This window comes from Corvus moneduloides, chromosome 2 (genome assembly GCF_009650955.1).
Source record: "Corvus moneduloides isolate bCorMon1 chromosome 2, bCorMon1.pri, whole genome shotgun sequence".
Lineage (NCBI taxonomy): Eukaryota > Metazoa > Chordata > Aves > Passeriformes > Corvidae > Corvus > Corvus moneduloides.
This window is the reverse complement of record NC_045477.1, coordinates 85,232,438-85,256,250: the sequence shown is the minus strand read 5'-3', so window position 1 is coordinate 85,256,250 and position 23,813 is coordinate 85,232,438.

Sequence of the window (23,813 nt, the reverse complement as noted above, 5' to 3'; positions counted from 1 at the left end):
CACACACACAACTTTATAGAGTACAAGATGATTTTGAAGAAGCAGGTAGCAGCATTAAATGAGTTCAGAAACCTAACCTCTCAGCTCAATTAATTTTTATCTGGCACAAGTATAGATTCTATTAGCCTTACGTGTGATAAATAGTATCTTCCCTCTGTGAAAACACATTTAGTGAGAAAAGCATTAAATGGTATTTGAATAACAAAACTTAATCCATAGTAAATAATTGGAAACAGCTCATTTGAGTTCTTGCTCTGCTTAAAAAAAAATAAAGAAAGTCATTTAACTACACAGATTGAGTATTAGTCTTAACTTGGCATGAGAACATCATACTGTTTGTCTTTTCTGACTACGAGTGGGGGCTTACAGTTAATACTTTAATCTGACAGCTGCTGTTTGAAAGATTTGTCCCTGGTAAAATCTCCATTTCCTTTGGAATTCACAGGATACTTGACCAGAGTGCTACTATTTCTATTAGGGAGGAGAAACTAGTTTTGAGTCAGTCAACAAGTGTTTTAAGGGGTTTTCTACCACTGTTGTGGTTTAAGTCCAGTGGGCAACTTAGCACCACTAAGCACCACTAAGCACCAACTAAGCAACAGCTGCTTGTTCTCCTCCACCGTCTCCCCCCCCGTGCCCCCACGGTGGAATGGGGAGAAGAATCAAAAGTAAAATTTGTCGGTTGAGATGAGAACATTTTAATAAAAGAAACAAAATATAATAATAATAATAATAATAATAATAATAGTAGTAGTAGTAGTAGTAGTAGTAGTAGTAGTAGTAGTAGTAGTAAAAAAAACCCCAAACTAAACCAAGTGTTGCATAATACAATTGCTCAGTACCTGCTGACCCATGCCAGGACTCATCCCTGACCCCCAACTGGACTCCTCTTCCAGGTAACTTCCCCAGCTTATATACTGGGCATGATCCATGGTGTGGAATATCCCTTTGGCTAGTTTGAGTAACCCATCCTGGCTCCCTCCCAACTTTTTGTTGTCCCTCACTGGCAGAGCATGAGATACAAAAAAGTCTTTTATGTAGGATAAATACCTCTTAGCACCCACCAAACCTGTGTTATCAACATCGCTATCATACTGAATCCAAAATACAGCACTGTACCAGCTACTGAAAGGAAAATAACTTTGTATCAGGTGAAACTATGACAATTTTAATTCCCTGTGGACAGTTGTGGATCACTTCTGCTGTGTAGAAGATCACTTAGTACCTTTAAATTGCATGTGCAGGTGTTACTCTTTAAACATTGAATTAGGGAAAATGATAGACTTATTGCAAAATACCTGGAAGGAGGACACAACAGGTTTCCACATGAAGTGTAGCACTTCTTAAAAATTCTTGATAACTTGAGAAGTCCTAAAATTAAGAAAGAAAACTAGGAGAATAGTAATCTCACATGGAAGAATAAACCTGTCTCTGACATATGCTTATTGTTGTTCTTATTTTCTTTATTTACTCTAACTGAGCTAATGTGCTCCTCCCATTTTGTATCACATAGATCCTTTCCAACTTTGAAGTTGCTTCTAGGGGAATAAGCCACTTGCAAAATATTGGTTGAAATAAGTAGGGCAGACCAGAAGACTTTTATTTTTTTTTTTCTGAGGTACCCAGGATCTGTTTGTATTTTTAAACCTATGATACACAAGATTCCTTCATCCTGTTCCCATGATCGTCTATATCAGACAAATTTTAGTGCACTTGCTGTGTCTTCTAGAGTAAGACAATTTATTCCTTTAAAATTAATCTTAATAAAGTTCTGGGAAACAGTAATTTTAGAGACCTCTCTTAACAGGCAGTGTGAATTACACTGTACTGTGTTTATCTCCCTTTTGATTAACATTACTCTAAAGTTATCACACTTATTTTACTGCATTTTGCATTGCTACATTCTACTATTTTTGCTGTAGAAAACTCCACTCCTCTATGCTGCAAAACAGACAGATACTTTAGATGGTCCTTGGTGAGCTGACCATACCGCAATTATGACATGGCATTGTCTACAAGTTTTACTGCACTTAGTGCCTCTATATCAGCTAAGTTGGATGTGCTTAGCTGTCTTTTGGGACTAAAACTTAATTATTTTGACTATTAAGGCTTTTGATTTGTATGATACGTCTACATAGAAGCTAGGTATCTCTATATAGACATGTGGACGTATCTCTCCATACATTTACATGTGCCTGTGTATACTAATATGAATTACCAAATATTTTCTACAGTAAAGCTTCTGCTCTAAATTATTGCTGGTAAATGAATGTCCTGATGTTCTAAATAAAATTTAATTGAAGGTGGTATTGATTCGCTATTACAGATGTTTGGGTCACTACAGATGTTTGCTCTTTGTTATTTACTAGATGTGTGTAATGCCACTGAAAAAATCAGTAGCAAAGAGGGCTTTATTACATCAGTGGCAATTTAATTAGATGTTTACACTTGTTCATACATTTAAATTGATTAAGAATTATAAAGAAACTTTTAGAAGTGTTAACGTGTTGCAATTTTCAATAATCTGGCTGAGCGCAGGTTTAGTCTGTTCTTATGAGAAAAGCAGTCCCCTTGAGAATTAGATCTCAAAAAAAGGAAGAAAAGTATAACTGTGGAGGCCTGTCATGCGCTATACATGAGCTTCAAAGAATATTTTAACATCTAAAACTGTATGTTTACAGAGAACATAAATAACCACAGGATATCCATTGTGGGAAGCTCTCATTATTCAGTCCTATTAAATGTCAAAATGTCTGAGAAAATTAAATAAAAAGGCCTACTGATATGAACAGATAAACTGCAAGCCTTGTAAAATATATGAAATGGAACTCAGGGCAGAGCTAAGTGAAGAATTCTAATATAATATAAAGCACATTGCCATAAATCTTTTCGAGTTACTTACATCATAAAGAATTTACTTACTTCTGACTACTTGTTGCTCACTTCTGAATATTTCTTCATCTTTCCAATTCTTTGAAGTAGTATTGAGCATCAACAGAAAATGAACCATGAAGGCTCTGAGACCCAGGGGGAATGATGCAAGTAAAAGAGCAGCAAAAGAAATAACAGCAGTGATATAATAACAACAGAACTCCTTGCCTTCTGCTATAGATTTATATATCTTGTGAGTCTTTATTCACTCAGAACACAGAATATTCTCATTTTAGGTCTTGGTTTAATAAATTGATCACTCACTTTCCTTTCCTATTGATGCACCAAATATACCCAGCAATGTAATAAATTTTAATCATAATCAATTGCAGCCGTTTTGAGACATAAAACTGAAAAAAAACCACATTTATTTCCAAATCACTGTTCAATAATAAATGGAAGCTATATGATATGTATATGAATAAATAAATTGATGTTTTATTATCTTTGGGAGTCATTTTCATATTACTTCCAAACTGAAATGAACTACCATGGCCTTGATTTATCAGCAGTTGGATTTCCTAATTGTCCCAATCATAATCTATTTCTTTAGCCCTAAGAGCATTTTTATTAACTGATAAAGCAAGCATTCTCACTTTTATCTTTGTGTCTTAGATATAAAATGTATTGTGTGACAATTTGAACAACATTGTCACATCTGATAAGCTTAAAATGGCAGAATTAGTGTCATCGATTCAAAGCAATAATTGGCATATCCAGTCTTTCAAAAATCGTGTGTAGTACAGGATGCATGCAAATTTTCTGGGTTTGTTTCTCTGATGCATGGTTAGACGGATGGACTTTCCATTCAATTATTCATTTGGTTTTGAGAAGTACCACGATGTTGATTTGCTAAGCACAAAACTTGGGGTTTCTTAGGAAGAATGAAGAACTTAAAAGGATTTAAACATTAATGCATATATTATATTTAAATATACAGGCTTTTTCTGATAAATATAAAAATCTATAATCTGCATTGCAGATAATCCCAACAATTCAGCCACTCACTGAAATGATCAGACCTGGAGCAGGCCTGTTCCACAGCGGAGCTGGGGGTTGTGTCTCCTGAGCTAGGGAAACCCCTGGAGAGTGCCGGGGCTCCCACAAAGGCAGCTCTAGGGAGTGCTGCAGACAGGAAGGGCAAACAGAGCAAGTCATGGCAGCCAGGGTGGGATGCGGCACTTGGAAACTTTTTGAACAACATGAGGTTCACCGAGGCCCACTGCTTGATCCTGTCATGGGCCCTCTGATTGACACCTTCTGTCTCACTAATCAACTGCACCACTCAGCTTGGTGCTGCTGGCAAACTTGCTGAGGGTGCACTCAATCTCTGTCCGTGTCATTGGTAAATATATTAACTACTGTAGGTTCCAGTATGGACCCTTGAGGGTCACTGTTTGTTACTGGTTTCCACTTGGACATTGAGCCTTTGACTCTAACTCTTTGGATATGGCCATGCAGCCAATATCCTGTTTGTTTAATAGTCCATCCCTGAAATCCAAATCGCTCCAATTTAGGAGCAAGAATTTTGTAGGAGACTATAATTACTATTTGTATCTAATTCAGATAACAATAATGTTGATTTTTCTTTCTCTTGGTTACTTCCTTATTTACCAAAAAAAACCCACAAAACACCAACATTTCCTAAGACCTATAGAGTTCCTTTCTTCACAATTTTGTGCTGCATAGGTTATTCACCTGAATTACTGACCCTTTTTTATTCAGTTAGATGACCCACCCATAAGATACAGGATTGTGTTTCAGGAGTACACTAATATTTTTATAAATAGCTGATGATTATTTTAAAGGTCTCTTATCACATTTTATCCTTCATAAAAATGAAACAGAAGAGGAATGTGAAAAAATGTGAAAACCACTTTGTATTTGTGGATATTTTGTCCTAGCAGCTCAGGGTGCTTTTAAGAGAAATTACTATATTTCCTTTGTCTTTTGTTTGTATTTAAATAATAATAAGCAAAATTAATACGATTCAACCCTATTAAACAATCTGACATGTTCCAGTTTTCATCCTCCAACAAATTTTAGATCATATAAACCAAAGGAAACACATTATTTGTATGTATTTTGCAACTGACTGTAAAACAATACCATACCTAAGTAGGTAGTAATGCTATAGACTTACAGAATGTTAGATTCTCTGATAGTGAAAGACTTCAGTAGCCTAAAGATTCAGATATTTTTAATTCCTTAGTGGCTGATTTGGCTTTCTGAGGAAAATGTAAATATTTTTGCTAGTTTTGATGTCTCATGAAGTGGAACTACAAGTAATATTTTATGATGTGAACCAATTTGAAAAACTTCCATATAATAAAGAAGTGTAGCAAAACAGAGATGCTTTGTCCTGAAAAAATTCAGCCAAGTCTAAAGGATGGAGAGAAACATTCTTCTGAGAGGTGAAAGCTACTGAAATAGAAAAAGAGAATATTAAATGTTTGATTATTTTGCAGAGGGGTTTAATCTGATTTATGTTTGTTACTGCTTCCAGTAATTGTAAATTTGTGTTTTAATGACTATAATTAATAACTGAGCTCATGTTTTTCCAAACATACATGAATTTTTGGTCAGTATCACACTAATTTACTATATGCCCTCTGTCTGCAGAAAGATTTATAATACATTACACCTATGGAGAAAATGCTGATTAAGTCCTCCCAAAGGGGACAAGTTTCATTTACAAGGAATTATGTGACATATCACAAAGGGAAAAAATAGCTGTTCTAAAATGAAGCCCAAGATTTTATGGGAGACAGAAGGTCACTACCCCAATGGGTAGGTAGAGCAAAAAAAGAAAATAAGAGGAACGAGTATCAGGAAATTTCTTTTTCGAATAATAACCTTATTTGTCCCTCAACTCCTCAAAATTTCCACAGATTTGTTCTGAAATGCCTAAACCCCACACTTATTAAAAGAAAAATTAAATGAAATGCCAAAGAAGAACTATTTCAGTGTTATTAGTATAACAGAAGAATAAAGTAGTAAATTTTGTTGTGGAAAAAGTCATCCAGGAAAAAGCACTTGACTTGAATAAAACATCACCAAAAAGTTTGCTGCATCATTAAGGATATTAATTAATAAATATATTATGAACTATGAATAAAGGAAAAAATACAAAATCTCAGATTAATGAAACAAAAAACAGTTTTAGAGGTCAGGTAGCAAAAACCAGATACTGATATTGATGTTTTAGAAAGAAATTTTCAAAATAGAGAACAATTTTTTTTTCAAATAGTCCCCACAACATATAGTCATGTAGCATTGTACATGGAAAAGATAGAGTATGGGAGTTCATGGACATCATCAAAAAAACCTGAAAAACATTATTAAAAAGACATACTAAAGATAATGAGGGATAGTATGTGTTTTAGGAGTAAAATGTAGCAGAGGATGACAAGGAGAATAAGATTTTCTCCTTGCAAATATACCTCTATCATTTCCAAATAATAATACGAATTCCCATGTATTCCAACTAGCTTAAACAGAAAAGGAAAAAAAAGGGCTCTGAAAATTAATTTCAGAAAACCAGAAAATATATACTGTCTTAATGTTATAGGAAGATTGTATATTTCTAATCCTGGAAAACAAGAATATGTATTTTCCCAGTGACTTCTTCCCTTGCCCCAAACCAGCTATTCAAGATAATTAGTGCACAGAGTAATTGAAGACTATAAATGTTTATAGCCAGGGAGGTAAACAAGCAATTAGTGATAGCACAGGTGTGAAAGGAAGTTAAGTGAACTTACAGGGGAGCTATGCTGGAAGTATATAGTCTACGTTTGCCTTAAAATATAACCATGTATTTAGGGAGATCTAGAAGCAAAACCAAACATGCATGCACAAAAAAACCCAAACAAGCAAATAATCAAGACAAGGCTGAAAGAGTCAGGAAGGAATTTGGATTTAAGATTGTCTGAATAAGGCAGTGTGCCCTTCAGGCGCTTCATAAGGCCTGACACAAAGCAGCATAAATAAAATCAAGTGTGAAGGCTGTCGCAGAAACTTAGTCTTGATTATGCTGATATTTCAGATGCACAAAGACATCAACCATTAATGAAAGTTAACTTATCAAGCCTCTTCCTCCCTAGAAAAAAGTGTGGTGTACTTTCATAGAGGTAATTACTGTTCTAAGACATGAGCCAGGAGTGAATTTTTCGTTCCTTCTTTCTGTCCACAAGACGGGACATCTAGTGTCTTTCTGGAGGCACAGAAACTGCCTTTTAAAAATAACAAAACTAGTGTATTTTTATTGCCCTGCAGGAAATAATGGATTACACCTGGATGGCAAGCACAGGTAGGCAGACCTTCCTAGAAATCTAGTAGGTTTGTTTCCTTATTGTGTGGAAGGATTAGGGAAGATCCCCCTCCTTTCACAGAATTTGTAATCTTTTGTTTAATATTATCACAGCAAAACCATCTCTAACATAGAGCCTTCATGCACATCAAGAATCTCACAGACACATGCTGGAGAAATTGCTAAATGACCTGTGTATCTTGGTATTAAGCTTGACATAGAAAAGGATATTTTTTAATTTCATAAAGCTAATTCTTGAGTTTTAATTAAATACTTTTAATGTGTCATTAATTTAGCTAGTTTATATAAAACGCTGAAGAAAACAAACAAAATGTAGTGCTCACACAGAGCTGTACAATTTACTCTGGCACAAAGATCATTGTGACTTGTTCATTACTAGGGAAACAAAAGTGGTTTTCTATCTCCTTTGTCCTCTAAGAGAAGAGATTTAGAGAATTACTTTGAGGGGGAAGGAAGGAAGGAAGGAAGGAAGGAAGGAAGGAAGGAAGGAAGGAAGGAAGGAAGGAAGGAAGGAAGGAAGGAAGGAAGGAAGGAAGGAAGGAAGGAAGGAAGGAAGGAAGGAAGGAAGGAAGGAAGGAAGGAAGGAAGGAAGGAAGGAAGGAATTCGGAAGGAAGGAAGGAAGGAATTCAGAAGGAAGGAATTCGGAAGGAAGGAATTCGGAAGGAATTCGGAAGGAAGGAAGGAAGGAAGGAAGGAAGGAAGGAAGGAAGGAAGGAAGGAAGGAAGGAAGGAAGGAAGGAAGGGTTCTTTCTAAATAGTTAACATGCATTTATTATTTATTTAAAGCACTATTCAGATGAACAGTGTTCTCCTATGAAATGTATACAGCCATTTCAGACAAAAGAGAACATTAATTTGGATATATATTTTTAAATGCATCTGTTTTGTTTTGCAAAGATTCTGCATACATATCAAAATATTCAATTGAATCAAAATCTTCAGTATGCAGCTTCAATCAATTGTGAGATAGTAAACTAAAAGCAATTATCTATACTAACTTTAAACTTTGTTTCTTCAACTTTTTTATTACAAGAGAAAATTAAGAAAGTTAAATGGGTTTTAGTACTATAATGAAATTCTCATTAAATATTTTCTGTAACTATTTATTAAACTGTTACAAGAAAAAATATATTAGACATAATTTTATGCCTTCAGGCTAATCACATTCCAATTAAAATTAAGCATTTAGAAGACATTTAATCTCTACAACTATTTTATGAGCAGCTTATGTTGCAATATATGCTTCACCATGCTGGTCCCGGCAGAACTACTTTACTTCAAATGCCCCAGAGGTAGCCTGAGGCAAAACCCCTTGCTTATCCCTCTACTGTTATAATCCTTTTCCTATATATGACCTACTGTGAGGTACTTAAGTGTATCTGGCTCCAGGTATTCCAGTTGCTTGTTCACACATTTTTGAGCAATACTGCTCTATTGTCAAGTCCAGCTAAATGAAGCTTTATATGGGGAAGATTCATTAGTCTTCTTTATTAGGTAAATGATTGACTGCATAAAGAGCCTAGAATGAAACTTTATAGCTGCAGTACTTGAAGAAAGGAAAAGTGGAACAGCTGTTATAAACAGCCATGCCAGATTTAGTGCAATGAAATAAAAATCTAGACAGAGAAGGGGAGGAAATAAGGTCACTTTCTCCTCTAATACAATATATATTATGTAGTAAATAATCTGTTTAACTGAATGTGGAATTGGGGAAAATATAAGTTAGAAACTTTGTAGATAATTTCTGGCTTGTCTTTCTGAAGTAGTCAGCACAACCAAATAAACTGAGAAGAAAGTATGGTAATCAAACAGCAAACCTTTTTCTAGAATGCTAAGATGTGGAAAAGTAATTAACTTGAAAAATATTAGAATAATTATAACAGAATAGATTTAAATGTAGCATTATGCAGAAATATAAAAAAATCCTATTATTATTATTATACTTATAGAAAATCAATGTGAACACTCTCATTTTACCTACTTCATCAGCTATGACTCAATAATAAAACACAAGTATACTTAAAGTCAATAAATAATACTTTTTTCAATTTTATTGTATTTTCTCAACCAAATAAAATTCTCTGAAATCACCAAATATTTAATTGTTACTAATGCCAAATGTTTAATTGTTACTTTTTCTTATATGAAGTTACCATGATCAGAAAATTCTGGTAAAATTGGATTAGAAAGTACCTTCAATGCCCTCTTCATTTTTCCTCTAACATTTTATCAATTAAATAATTCTTAATAACTTCTGCAGCTTTTCTTAAAATGTTCCAGGAAAGAACATTCAGCAATCTAAGTGGTTTGTTTTAGTGCCACTAAAATTCTTACTTTGCTATTCCTAATCTTTAATCTAAATCTCCCTCACAGTTACATATGCACAGTACTTCTTGCCCTAACCTCATTGGATTTGAAGGAAATTTCTCTCTCTTTGCCACAAAGATTTACAATTTTATAAGTTAGAATTCTCCTTAAACATATAGAGTTAACCCAGCTCTTTCAATCTTTCCTCGTCATCGAGATATTGAAATCTCAGATTATTTTTCTTCTCTTGATTTTATCATTGCAGTCATAAAAAACATTACCATACCCTGGATAAAACACGCTGGAATTAGAAACAAAGTGTTCTTGATAACAAGGATGTTTTCTTCACATGATATCCACTGAATCCAGGATCTAAGGATTTTTTTTAAGCCAGATACTAAGTAGCAAATTTAACACATCTTGAACTGCTCTGTAGCACTGAGGTCAGCTGATACAGAAGAGTCTATGATAGCAGTATCAAACCTTCTTAAGTGCAAAACAGTGTGGTCACATGCAAATCGAAATTGTAAACGGTCAGCCTGTGTCAGCTGCAGAAATTAGCACAGACATGCTTTAGGAGAGGCATAATTGGCAGTGTCCACAACTATGTCACAGTAACTCTGACAGCTTATCAGTTCAGATGATCCTGTCCCTGAAAACAGAAACATTTCCTATCATTGTTTAAGTTACTAGTATAACCTTAGACTATCCTTAAGAAGTTATACCAGTCTTCATAAATATGTATGAAGACATAGCATTATGTCTTATATTACTGTTATATATATAGTACATGTAAATATAACTATCTGTACATATAAATATGTGTACTGTTATAACTACATATAACATAATATTGCACCAAGAAAACAAACCAGCAAGACCTAAATCTATGTGAAAGAGTGGTCCTAAAAAGCCATCTATGATAATTACTTCTTGAAATTCCTAAGAAACTGCAGATAACCTTTTGGCTTGTGTTTAATTAATTATGCAATTGCCAGTGAACAAGAATCTGCTTGGGTTGAGAATTTCTCCTTCTTGGCTCACAGAATTTTTTTGGTCTTCCTTTGGAGCATCTCCAGTTAGAAAGGAAATGTTGATTAATATGCTGTGACAGTGTGATAGTGAAAAAAATAGATATATTTTTCTCATACTCTCAGGGCTAGAGAGTAATTTAATTTTATATCAGGTAACAAATTTCTCCTAATTTATATTCATAGGATCTATTCTTCCTTTTGTTAAGATGATGCAGAGACATCTACAGCTCCTGAAGTCCCTGATGTTTCAGAGGGCAAACAGTTGCTTCCTGATCTAATCTTTAGCATTACCTGTTTTTTCCTAGATTATTGGTTCTTATGTACTAAAAATCCTAAGTACTATGGGGATATAATTTAGTAAATGTCTGTATGGAGAACAGAGCAACAACATGTGAGTATGTGGACTCTTGTGAAGTTCCATTTCATCAATGGGACTTTTATTTGTCTTGCTAATCCCTCCCGGGTCTGTGTTTCTACATATGCTGATTTTTTCTGAAACTTGATAAGACTTCATGAAATATCTATTGGGATATCTCTGTCTCACAAGTAAGGACAGGGATTTATTCTTCTCTATTTTTCTGGTTCCATAATCTAGAGACCTGTAAAAGACAGGATTTATGCAGATCTTACTTCTTATGATGTCTATGCTGACAAGTGCAAGTGCAACACTAAAAAAAAAGCCAAAAGAAAATAAACAGGGGTACAGGGATATTCAGACATGTCCAATTACATAGTGCCAATTAATTTTCTGTAACAAATCTTTTAAATATCAAGAGTGTGCTTGTTCCTTTTATGCAGGAAAATATTCACCATACATCTTCCACACTTACTTTTGCTTGACTCCAAGTCAGAAATCCTATACCTGAAGCAAAAAAATCCCGAAGTTTTTTGCAGCAACACAAAACATTTAAATAGAAAATGTTGAAATAGTTTTAATAAAAATACTTTTATCATGGGATTTCTTCTCTTGCTGGGAAATAATGTGGTCAAAATAAACACATGGGTTACTTTAAATCCTCCTTTTATGGTTTGTAATATGTGACCAACTACCTTTTAAAAGTTCCACCAGAGCATCTCTTCCTAAAACTCCATAATCTTTTTTTTACAGACAAGAGAGATATTTGGAGCATTGATAAAATAGATAGAATAGAAATTACTAAACTAGACCTTTCTAAAAGAGGCAGGTGATCTTTTCCACAGCTTCTTTCACAGGCAATTTTTAACAAGTAACTTGCAATGTCAGAGAGTCTGTTTCTACTTTATTTTAATAACTACAGTCACCTGACACTTATCAATTGAATATTATCTGGTTACAATAGGTCAGATAATTATCCTGGTCATTAACCTTTAAGAGTACAGAGGCTATGATAATCAATGCCACCCTTGGTGTGTGCCACATCATCTAATGAGTCTGTGTCAGAAAACGAACTCTTTCACTTCCCAGTGGTGCAGTTTTTCATCATTAACTTTCTTAGTCATTTGGTTTCTTAAAAGAATATGTGAAAAACTGGCACCTGGCATGAATCAGCTTATTAAGAGGAATTCATAAAATGAAATTGGTTACTGAAGAAGGAATAAAGGAAGCAGTATTTCCAAAAAGCTGTATGAATCATGGTACAATTTGAAAGCATCAGGAAGTTTTGATAGCCAGAAAAGTGGCAGAAAGTAGTGATCAGTTAAATATAAGGAAAAATATGCTGTATCTAAATAGTTTCTAGTTCAATGGAAGACATTATCATAAACAGAATGGAGAGTAGCAATTTAGGAAATGCAATTAATTTACCCCAGCAAATTTTTAAGTACATTTTTTGTTTCAGTTTCATGTAAATCATAAGAAGATAATATTCTCCTTCACCTGAAAAATATAATACTAGAGCATGTAAAGTGATGAAGGGCAAGGTGTGCATATGAATCTTATTTAATAAATGGCTAGAATTAAGCATGTAGTACCAGGTCATTCTCTAATAATCAAAAGAGTGATAGAGAAAGGCTTGTCCAGGACACTGTTCATCCTCTGTATTTTACAGTCAGGTGAATCACTCTCAGGAAATACATATTTCTTTCAAGTGTCTTTTGATTTTACTCAACTCTTAGTGTCAATGCCTATTTTTCAAAGGGCTTAAGCCCTTTGGGAATATGAATCCCAGCTGCACATGAAATGATGGCTGCTGCCAGTGAACTGAAACCTGAGCAGGGGACATTTTTCAACACTTTTCATAGTGTCAGAGCTCTAAAATGTTTTTTCGACATTGTGGACTGATAATTTTCTTTTAGAAGACAGATAGTATCAGAATTGTGATCTTGAAAAATATGTGCATAAGGCCAAGTAGTGGACATTGCACCTTCCAGGAAAAGGCGTGGGCTACTGTGCTGTCCTTCCTGCTTCCTGACCAAAAGCCATATTATGTCAGTGTTGACATGGAGTCCAAGACAGCATTGGAAGGTCTGTCTACCTTCTGAAGTCATGACCACCACCCTCAAAAGTGATGAAATTCTGTGAAGAAACACTTCTTACCAGAGAATTCTCTTGCAGTGAAGACTGAAAGACTAGGAATGATGTTTTTCCTCAAACAAGGAATGAATAAAACAAAATATTTTATTTGGAAACCAGTGAGGATAAAGGAGTTGCCATTGATCTGAATCTCAGCATGGTTTGCTTAGGAGGCAAGAATCACAGTGCATTGGTTACTGAGCAGTTGTATGAGTATGCAGAGTCTGGAACAATGTTAAAAGAACTGTGATTGATTACAGTAGAAGCTCACCTTGATCTTTGCCTGGAGCCTTGGTTCCTCTTACCCCCTATTGCTGTACCACAAAATTTCACATTCCAGTAACTTTCCAACAACAGCTTTAATTTAAATAAGGAAGCACCAGTCGCAGGAGGGTACTTCTAAAATCAGTAATAATTTTTATACATTATACATAAACAGAAGTTAAGTAGTAAGTTTCTTAATGTCTTCTTTTTGGTCTTATTCTGAGCATATGACTTACAGCTCTTAATCTTGATTCATGACTCCTGATTTGTCACTCTTGATTTCTGGTATATGAGCAGATGTAGGACCTTGAAACAGATCTGCCTTTTCATGATAAAAAATATATTTTTGACATCTTTCTCAATAATTTTAATGATAGCGTGTTTATGAAATATCATTGTTGTATATGTAAAACACCTGAAAACAGAGAGACAAGGTAAAAATACATCCATTTTGATTTAAAATATAAATATAAAAACTTCTAGTTACTGTTTTGCAAAGCAAAATCATTTACAGCTGAAATGTTTATTTTGTGAAATTAGTTGAATTGGCAAAATGTTATTAACTACTAGAAATGCAAATCAGCAAAGAATGGCAAATAAATCAGAAAAGCATCTAATGGAAATCTAGGCATAGAGCTGTATTTAAAGATTGAATCATACATTAACAAACTGAACAAACAAGAACAAGTTGTGAAATACATGGTTCTTACAGAAGAAGAAAGCCCCAGCAAACAAACAAAAAATATGGACTTGGGCCAAACTCCAAACACAGCTATTATGGGATTTTATTTAAATATATTTTAGGAGATTAACATGACAAAGGATAGTGTACAGTTTATGAAAAGATGTGTAAAAGTATCATCATAGAAACTTGTTTGAGAAAATCAGGATCTCTCTTCAAACTCTGGCATAAATTTGTGTAATTCGACTTATGTGAGTGCAGATCTTTCACAGAGAAACACAGAAAACTTCATTAGTATGGGGAAGAAAAGGAGATAAATTTAAAGAATAAAATGAAACTTTGCAGGAAACAATCTAGACTGTAAGATAGGTACCCATCTGTTATTTAAGATAAGACAAACACTCCACAGTCTATTCAATGATGCAATTGTTAAGGAAAAAAAAGTTATTTTCATGGTCAATGTAAAGCAAAATATTTTAAAGAATTCTGTTACAATCCTTACGTGTGCAGTAAGGAAACAGAAGGGTGTTTTACTTTCCAGTTATTACCCCATGTCTGTCAGAGCTCAAACATTTTGGTGAATTCAGGGATGCAGTTTTAGCTGTGACTTCAACTAAAAAGACATTTAAAGTTTTTAGACACAAAGCAGAATGTAAGTGTTGGAGTTCTCTTTCAAAATATGCTTTGTTTTCTGCTCAGTTGTGTTTAAATTACAGTTCCTTGGCTCCCACCCTTCATATGAAAGCTGAAATTGTATGCATCTCCCTAGAAGGGATGTCAAAGGCTGTAAAGTTTGTATCCTGACTCTCTGCCTCTGGTAACTGTAATAAAAATGAGGTGAAACCAAGCATAAAAAATATCCTAGAAACAAATGGTCACCTTCCTGCAGCTTATTGGCAAATTCAGGGGGAACATGACTTTTCCCAGGAGGCAAATGTGGAACTGACAATAGTCATAGGGCTGAAACATTCCTTTTCCACATCTGCCTCAAATTAGATTAGCTTGTTTCAAGGAGAATTTCCTTTTAGAAATTATTTCTTCTGAAAATCTTTATATTTTTACTTTCTTACACCTATAGGTAAAATGATAAGAGTAATATAAAAAAAAATCTCTTCATCTTCATTTATTCATTGTTATACCACTTGATTAATTAATAAAAGGAGTCACAGCTTTTACTCAGACACATTTCACATTATTGTCTCAAGCCTCTTGCTTTCTACTTATTGATTAGACATTCATTACACTGTTTCATTCTCTCAAAATTATTTCTTAAGCTTCAGCCTCTTCTACTGCTTCAATACAAATTATATTTATCATATTTACACAGCACCTACAGTCTGATTCACAGTCTAGAAAGTGCATCTGTGTCTTATTTCTGAAAAAGGCCATATTTTTGACTTCCTCATCAGCTTCTTGAACCAAAACAACCAATATACACACATTTTCAGAATTGGGTGAGGCTTTCATGCTTATTTACCTGCTTGAAAGTCTAGGGATTTGCATTAATTACCCCCAACTTTGATAAAACAGCCTTTTCCTGAATTTATGCATCCATAATGCTGTGCATCTCGGTGTTATGGTCTTTGAAGTTTCCATGCTTCCAAAGACTTTCATCTGTCACAAATGGAAATGAGCTTGTACTGATGGGGCCAGGTTGCAGTGGCATAACTCCATCAGTGGAAAATTTACTCCTTGATATTTGAAATATTAGCAACAATTATCTGTCATATAGATTTAATCACAGTATATTGTAACAAACTACAGAAGAAGCATGAATAGCTAAAATTTATTTAAAAAGTGGAAAAGTAAGAATTCTTGCATGATCTTTATGGTTTTCTATGTTTTGTCTAGAGAACAAATATAAATATTAATTTAAAAAAAATACATTTTTCTCATAAGAGTAAATTTTTTTTGCAGGTATTTTAGGTATTGCTACAGCTTATAATAAGGTGTTTGAGGGTATCATTCATTAATAACTAGTAGATAAGTGTCAGAGACTGAAATATTATAATTTATGATTTAAATATTTTCTTGAAGGAATTTTAAAAAGTATTACAAAAGCTGCAGAGAAGACTGCTGCACCCTGAATGGGGCCCTGACTGAGCCATTACACGGCTCACTGATGAAGATAAGACAAAGCAACAACTCAGGGCTGGGGACATTCACAAAGCACAGGCTTAACACCTCCAAGGTGGAGACCACAGCCCCAGGGCTATCAGCTGTCAGGCTCCCACAGACCCCCTGCACCAAAGGGTGGAGGGAGGAGAGGCTTTGGGTATCTTGGAAAAGCCTCTGGTCAGAGGTGCAGTGACTGCCCATCCTCCACTGTGCAGAGGAGCCCAGCTGAGGGGTCCTCACCAGGGGGGGAAGCTTATCCACAGCAGAAGGGGGTGACATGGCCCATCACAGGGGCCCCCCTCAAAGGAGTCCCCAGACCCTGCACCAGAACACCAGAGATGATGCAACAGACCCTCATTGCAAGGGACAGTGTCAAGCCAGCCCCTGCAAGGGGAGACACGTGGGCGTTCCCACCTGGCCCACAGTGTCTATTAATCCACGGGATTCTGCACTCTCTGGTGTGTGCTGTGGTGGGGTGTGGCGGCGTGGCCACGGCAGCGATGGGGGACCCTCACCACCAGCAGACCAGATGGAGGGGAGCAACGAGACATCATTGGGACCCTCGGATGGGTGATTGCTTCCACCTAACCCCTGTCACCTCTCCCTGTCCCCCCACCCCCCACGCACACTTCTTTTTTCTATTTCTTTCTCTTTTTCTTTTCCCTTCTCTTTGCCTGTTTTACTGTTAAATAAAATACATCCATTTTTTGGCATCAACATCTAACCTAGTTTGGTTTTAATCTCGTTTCTGGGAATATTTTGAACCTTCTAAGTTCCTTCCAGTTTACACTCAGACTTAGCTTTCTTTGCTTTTCTGAGTTTAAACTGGATCATAACAATAAGAAGGTAGTTCAAACATATAATGAAGCTCATGAATAATGCAAAACAGGAATGTCAGAATTTAAAAAGCCTTGTGAAGCTAGGATCCTACTGGCCAACTCAATTTAGTTGGTGCTCAATGAGTTCTAAAGACCCTCTTAAGAAACTCAGATATGAAATATTTGAATATGTTATGCATCACATAGAATCATCAAAGACTCAATTATGAGTCTCTGAATCTCAGATATGAATCTCCAAATTGATATGACTCTCAGATATGAATCTCCAAGCTCTGAATTAGTACATTAAGCCAATATATGGCTCAAATAATTCTTGATATCAAAGAGAGGGAAGGTGACTTTTATGACATGTTGTTAAAGAGAACTTTGTAGACCACTGTCATGTCTTGGTGCAGACAGTGAAACAAATACTGTGTATAAGAATAAACCTGGTATACCAAAGAAAAACACAAGCCGTTTTTGTGCATGCCTCATAGATTTGTTAGTCTTTAAAGAACCAATAGGATTGTGCATAAAGATCCTTCCAAAAATCTTTCAGGAAGATCTCCGATCAATTGCTCCTAAAAAATAAAATTCTAATGAGCTGCTGTGGTTCTGCCGCAGGCAGCAGCTCAGCCCGATGCAACCGCTAGGTCACTTCCCACAGTGGGTGGGGGGAAAATTGGAAATTTAAAAGTGTGAAAATCCATGAGGTGAGAAAGAGAGACTTTAATGGGTAAAGGAAAAGGTGTGCATACAAGGAAAAGCAAAACAAGGAATTCTTTCACCACTTCCAATAGGCAAGCAGGTGTTCATCCATCTCCAGAAAAGCCTGGCTCCATCATGCATAGCAGTGACTTAAGACAAATGCCATAACTCTGAACACTCTTCCTCCTTATTCCTCATTTTTTATTGCCTCAGCTTTTATTGTTGAGCATGACATCATATGGTATGAGATATCCCTTTGGTCAGTGAGAGTCAGCTGTCCTGCCTCTGTTCCCTCCCAAACTCTCATGCACCCCCACCCTGTTTCTTTCAGGGCAACCTGAGAAGCATTTGACAAACACTTCACATGAGATGCTGTATACACTTTTCTATGAAGAAAATTAGCTCTGTCCCAGTCAAAACTAGTACAGGAGGTAAGAGATACTGTCCTTCTGTGCCTCAGCAAACAAAGAATAAAGAAACAAGAATAAAACCAAGAAGATATTAATTTTCAGTGTAGTTCCAATGCTGGAACCCTATGAGAATACCTGCAGAGACTCATGCTTAGTATATTCATCACAGGTAGAAGAAAAAGGATGAACAGTGAGGGATAAAATTTGTACATGTCTCTTGGGGTCACTTTGTGATGCGTATCCCCTATCGCTGCCCCATGCCCAGAAATTAATTTTGTGCCTTTCTGTGCCTTTAAACTGAGCCTGAGAGTGGGGAAAGCACCCTGCTTGCTTTCAGCCAGTTTTTCAGCTCCTTCTTCTTTCTCTGGAGAGAGATGGAGAGTTGAACTTTTATTTTCCTGCGACTCTGATTTTTTCCTTTTTTTCTCTGCTGGACTGTTTCAACATCAGAATACATCTCGAGGAATTTCCACCAAGGCCTCAGCCCTGGAGGTGGGCCCACCACCTCATCCCAGCTCCAAGGAGGGGGAGAGAGAGATCTACGGAAGGACTCTGAAATTTTCCCAGGTTTCTCTCAGCAGATCGAGAGGTTTCATTATTTAGCATCATTATCCTTTCCTGTGTGTTTGTTAAATAAATAGTTTTTATCTCTTTCACTTTCCTTCGAGCAAAATTTATTTTTTTTCCCGAACCTGGTGGGGGAGGGATGGTTGTAGCCTGCCTTCTCTCAGAGGATATATTTCTAAATTTGGCCAAATCGGCACAGCATGACATACAATTTCATACAAGGTTGTGATCACTGGCTTAAATCTGGCTGCTGAAGTGAAGGAATATTTCATAATGTTGAATGACAACAAAGTAAAGGAAATTCAGTGTTGAGAAGTAGGGATAGTATAAGAAAAAAGGATGAATGATGACATGAAACAGGGCACCGATTTAGTTTGGAATTTTTAGGAAAAAGTCTGACAGGGAGGGGTATGAGAATTCTGTGCAAAAAAGAGTGGAAATTGAATACCAAATTATTATGTATCTGCTATAATTAAAGCAACAACAAAAGCTGATGGCTGAAATTACCAAGCAATAAATTTAGAGCAAAAAAAATTGGTTAACTTGTGTATGATGCATAATTACACTGTGGAACTCATGAATTCAGACAACAGAACTGTAAAGAGATTTTTGAAAGGACTAGGAAACTCAGAGAAAAGAACTCATTGTTATCTATTTAGAAACATGGTAAGGTATAATCTTTGTTTCAAGAGGTGTTTTACACATTGATTGTTGTAGCTGGAAGACCGTATCTGTCAAAAACCCTGTAATTGCATCAGTCATTGAGTACATCTGTGATCTATAACAGTATTTGCTTTGGATCTTAGTACCTTTTACTTTAATTTCTCCTTCAGATTGCTAACCAAAAAAAATTAACTAGATGAAATAAAGCTTTATTGGCAGATGTTATAATCCAATTTTAAGGTTCTTAGAAATGCCTCTGCCCAAATTAAGGTGCAAACAAGACCATATGCCAGTGACAATAGGAAGGGTTTTATTTGATGGTAAATATGAGGGAGAGAGAGAAAGAAAGAAAGAAAGAAAGAAAGAAAGAAAGAAAGAAAGAAAGAAGTAGAAAATAGGTGGGAGGGACAGAAAGAGTGACAGAGTCAAAATAAGGAAAATATCACCACTCCATGGATCTCAACACTGTTCGTTGATCCTCTCCAGCTGGTCTCTGGGTGGTGAAGGTCCCCCGGAAGGCACAGAGTCCCATGGGTGTACATGCTCAGGCTGGGTGGGCATGTCTGGCCATGTCCCCCTGGGGTGGGGTCAGTCTCCCACAGCAGACTCTGGGTCTGTTGCACCACGTGCAGCCCTGTGGGGCCAAGCCTCTCGCGGGAAAGTCCCGTGGATGTGCCCTGTGGGGTTGGGGGTTCCACAGCTGGGCCAGTTTGTGTAATCAGAGGATGGGTGGTTATTGCCTCTCACCAGAGGTTGCACCATGCACCCAAAACCTCCTCCTCCCCCCTCGGTTGGGGGGAGTCTGTGTAAGCCTGGCTTCTGTGAGATGTGCTCTCCCCCTCCCCAAACTCAACCAGGGATAGTTGCAGCTGGTGGCTTTGGCCTTTTGTGGATGCACACCTTTCCCTCAGCCTGAGATGACTCAACAATGCCTTTCCCTTTACCTAATCAACAGTTTGACTTTCAGTTCAAAGTTGCACTCTTCAGGGAAGCTTCTTTGGTTGTAGCTTCTTTATAATGAGCAAAACTTTATATCAATGTCTGAGGCATGAACTATTTTCAGTCTCTGACAGGAGACATTAGAGCAGTTGTGTTTTTAGAGAAGAGAAGAATGGAATGTAAGTGGTGAAGCAGAAAAATTCTTATTGTCAGTACTGGAAAGTTTCAATTTGACAACCCTTTTAGTGAAGGAATTTTTCTTAATATCTAATCTAAACCTCCCTTAGCACAACCTGAGACCTTTTCCTCTTGTTCTATTGCTTTTTACCTTACAGAAGAGACAAACCGCCACTTTGCTACATCCTTCTTTCAATTACCTAGAGATAAGATCTTCCTGATCCTCCTGTTCTCCAGGCCAAACAATCCCAGCTCCCTCAGCCACTCCTCATATGACTTAGACTCCAGACCCTTCCTCAGCTTCATTGCCCTTGTAGGCACTCCAGTTGTCTGAGTCATCTGACCAGATTTCCATGATGGTAATTATGTCATTGTTTTCCTGCTGTGCATGGCAATGTCAGAATAGGAAAAATTATGAGAATCACTATAGGAGAAGTGTCTACGAAGGATGTCTGGACTTCAGGCGGCTCTCTTGAAAGCTGTTTATTGCATAGGCGAAGTTTCAGTAATTCAGGGAGTGGGTATCCAGAGCCGGCCCTACAGCTGTCAGCTACAGCTTGTAGACATACTTGAAGCCACTTGCTATTCAATTTACAAAGCATTATATACTTTTCTTTGCTGAGTATCTTAATACATAACAACCAATAAGCACCATACACAACACCTTTACATTTGCCTATAGCCTATCATAACTACTACCATCACCATATTATAGTCATTATTATCCAATCACAAGAGTAAGTAAGTTACAATTTAAGCTTACAGTGGAAAATTCTCAGACCTCTCTTCTTGCTACATCGACATTTCTTGTTTGCCTGCATATCTCTCTTTTCGGTAAAAACATGTTTTCTATTTACTTATGCTCTTCTTGAGACTTCTTTACCTGGTGAAAAACATGTCTTTGTTTGTAGTCACATAACTTTGTCCTAATCATAAAAATCTCCTTTCAACTCATCTCCAACTTTTGCCTTCTCAGTTATTCAGTGATCACTGGTTCAGCAAAACATCTTTTACTCTATATCAAAACTTGCTTTCATTTCTATCTCATCCTTAGTTTCTACATTCAGAGATATTTCTGCCAAGCCTACATACCTGTGAAACTTTCTTACCAAACTTTCATCTTCTCCAACAAATCACCATTCATCCTGACATAGTTCTGGAAGCCCCTCAGCATAAATTAGGAATTGCCCATCTAGTGAGTCATATTCAGATTTAGGGCATTGTCTATCAGGGAATTATTTCTGATTTATACATGGTTACTTAAGAAAATAAAGTTAGATCAAATTGTATATTATGTTTAAAGGCTAGAAAATAAGGAATGAAATAGAACAATCTGAGGAAGAGAAAGGGAGAAGTATAAGTGGTACATAAGCAGAAGTGTAAGACAAATTATTTTACAAGTCTAATCTTAATAAAAATCCACTCTTAATAAAATGAATAGATAATAGTTTGTGTGTAGCAGTATGAAAGTGTAAAGGTTTATTCAGACTAATAACTTTTTCTGTTTTTTTCCCCTCTGTTACTTTTTCAAGAACTCAGGTAACACATTATTTTATATATAGGATCATTATAACTAAATATGAGTCCACATATATGCACATATTTACCACTCTTTCAGAATGTTTTGGTAGGCTGTAGAAGTTCAGGAGCTTGGCAGCTGAAGACACTGTCAGACATGTGGTCATTGTTACTGATGAGTGGTTCAACTGTATTCAGAACAAAGAAATATCACTGTGTTGCCTAAAGGGAAACTCAGAGGATAAATCATGTCTCAAAAACTTCTGAATCCAGGGAGAAATTAAACTGGACTTTGGTTTACATTGGGCAAATATAAATCACCCGAAATGTCACCACAGAACTAAGTTGAGAATGGCATCCATGCCTGACCCTTAAAAATGGGCCTGAATTTGGATCACGAAATCAATAATTCCCTTCAGTCCCATTCAGCACTACCTCTGAAATCTCAATGAGTTGAAATCTTAATGCTATAGCCATCTAAAATCTTTAATTCTCTATGTGAATGAAATCTGGATAATTGATACGAAGGACATTGGCAGTGAGGAAATATTGATATTCAAGGGCAGTGCTTAACAGATATTGGTTCTCGTGATAATCCCAAGGAAGAAAAATTGTATTCTGTTGAAAAAATGTGATTGGAAGGAATATTCAGGAATAGAATTACAAGTAGGTTATTAACTATAATTTTAACTTAAACCCTAGATAGTCTAAACCTTTTTGGCTTTAAATTGCTTCATGGTACTTTTGTAGTACAGGAGAGGTACAATTGCAGAATAACAAGTTGGAAAGGTCCTTTAAAGTCCATCTAGTCCAAAATCCTGTCGAAACCAGGGTCATCCTACACCAGATATTTTAGAACCTTGTCAAGTTAAGTTTTAATCTTCAGTTATGTGGTTTGAGGGATTCCACAACATCTCTGGGGAAACTGATCCACTCTTTGCCATTGTGACAGAAAAAGAAAAAAAAAAAAAAAAAAGAGAAAAAGATCTTACTATGTAATCAGCTTAATTTCTTGCAATTTATGTCAGTTGCCAATTTTCCTAGCACTGGTCACTTCTGAGAATAGTCTGTCTCTCCTTTTTTCATATCATTTTTTGAGTCCATAGCTTACCAAATTGGCTGTAAGGTTTGTATGCAAGATCAGATCAAGGATTCTGATAAAATCAGTATGTACAGTATCCACTTCTCTTCCATTCAGAGGAAAGACAGGATTCTCATGAAAGGAAAAGAAATTGGTCAGACATTTTATGCTCTTGCTAGTTCCCTTATCTCTGTTCCCGGTTATAACCTTCTTCATGTGCCTGCTTCCAGGTGGATTTTATCCTTAGCTTTTTCAGGTGCTTTCATCAGCCATCATCAGGCTGATGAGCCTCCAAATAGTCCTTCTTGTTGTTCTCAAAAACGGTCTTAGTGTTGCCTTTTTGCAGTCACTGGGGGGATCCTCTGATTGTCATATCCTGTCAAAGATGTACAGAGTAGACACACAACGACATCACCCGACTTCATCACCAACTTCACACATATCTGATCTCATGGGGTTGCAAAATGTTCAGTTTGCTGAAGCTGCATAGATATATGTGACTACAAAAGTATACCTCTAGGTATTTTTTTAGTAATATATTTTGATGGTATTCACACACTCTCTCTTACAGCACTGTGAAAATTAATAAATATTAATTACCTGGATTCCTTTTGTAGCAGAACATCAGGCACTCTCAGACAAGCCAGTTCTATTAACAACGGGGCTGACCTGGAGTGATAAAGCAAAAAAGTGTGGGGAAAGCATAAATTTATGAACAATTCTAGATTTTCCTAAGGAAACATTGAGAGCAAACCCATGCCCATTCACCTATTT